The sequence below is a fragment of the Castor canadensis genome, chromosome 9, assembly GCF_047511655.1.
Source record: "Castor canadensis chromosome 9, mCasCan1.hap1v2, whole genome shotgun sequence".
NCBI lineage: Eukaryota > Metazoa > Chordata > Mammalia > Rodentia > Castoridae > Castor > Castor canadensis.
In genome coordinates, this window is record NC_133394.1 from 44,835,563 (window position 1) to 44,836,919 (window position 1,357).

The following is a 1,357-nucleotide window of genomic DNA, read 5'->3' on the forward strand; positions in this document are numbered from 1 at the left end:
ATGGAACTGGAGAACATCATTCTGAGCAAGATAAGCCAGGCCCAAAAGACCAAAAATTGTATGTTCTCCCTCATATGCGGACTTTACATCAAGGGTAAGCACAACAAGGGGATTGGACTTTGATCACATGATAAGGCAAGAGCACAGAAGGGAGGTATAAGGATAGATAAGACACCCAAAAAACAAGATAGCATTAGATGTCCTCAATGCAAAGAAACTAATGCAGAAAATTTAAAGCGACAGAGGCCAATAGGAGAAGGGGATCAGGAACTAGAGAAAAGATTAGTTTGAGGAGAATCAATTTAGAATGTAACACATATGTACAGGAAAGCAATGCTAGAAATCTCCCACTATAGCTATCCTCATCTCAAACAGCAAAAACCCTCGGTCCTACTTATTAATATTTATGCTATTTCTTCAACAAAATTAGAGATAAGGGCAGAACAGTTCCTGCTTGGAGGTGGGGAGGTTGGGGGGGGGAGGGAGAGAGTGGGGGGAGGGGAGAGAGATGACCCAGACATTGTATGCACATATGAATAAAAGAAATTTTAAAAAAGAAAAGAAATAAGCAAAAAAAAAGAGTAAATACATATTTTGTAGAGTTGGTTAAGTAAGCACATTATTCATCAAAGTGTAAAGAAGGTGAAGTTAAAAATACTGCGCTGTAGAAAAACATCTTCAAATGTTGTGTGAACATTTGAGCAGCTGGTGCCCAAGATAGGCAAGTCAAAGAAGGCGGTCTGAGATTGGAGGTGATTTTGCATCTAGAAGGAATTCTCTTTGTGACCTCAATGCCTGAGCACTCATGGAGCATGACTTCTTCCTCAAGGCCAGTGAAACTTCAGACATCAGATGGTTTCATTTTTCAACTGTGGTCCAAAAGAGAGGGCTGTGTTGGGCCAGAATTGCAATCAGTCTAAAAAGACAGCAGCAAACTGAGTAGATCGCCAGTATGGTGACGGCAACTCCCCAGGCAGTACCCTTAGGGATTAGCCAAAGCACTAAGAAGCCCAGAAGTCCCAAAATATGCTCATCACAATGAGTGGCACTAATAGGCAGTGATATGCCATGCTTGCTGCTGGAGCTGCCAGTCCCTACCCTCACAACTCAGTTTTAAACATTCTCATCACTCCCAAAAAGTCCCTGATGTCTATTTGCAGTCACTTCCATTCCTATTCACAACTCCAGGCAACAACTGATTTGTCTTTTCATCTCTTATCATTTTCCTTTTCTCAAGATTTTTTACAGTTGAAATCATCCAATATGTAGTCCTCTACCTCTGGCTTTTTTCACTAACATAATGTTCTGATTTTCAGCCATATTATAACATGGATCAATTGCCATTCCTTTTTGTTCA

At 40.6% G+C, this 1,357-nt stretch overlaps 1 pseudogene; it reads right to left on the reverse strand.

The window, feature by feature from the left end:
- Positions 1-824: 824 nt before the first annotated feature.
- On the reverse strand, positions 825-1,070 carry LOC109699613 (V-type proton ATPase subunit e 1 pseudogene; annotated as a pseudogene).
- Positions 1,071-1,357: the final 287 nt, after the last annotated feature.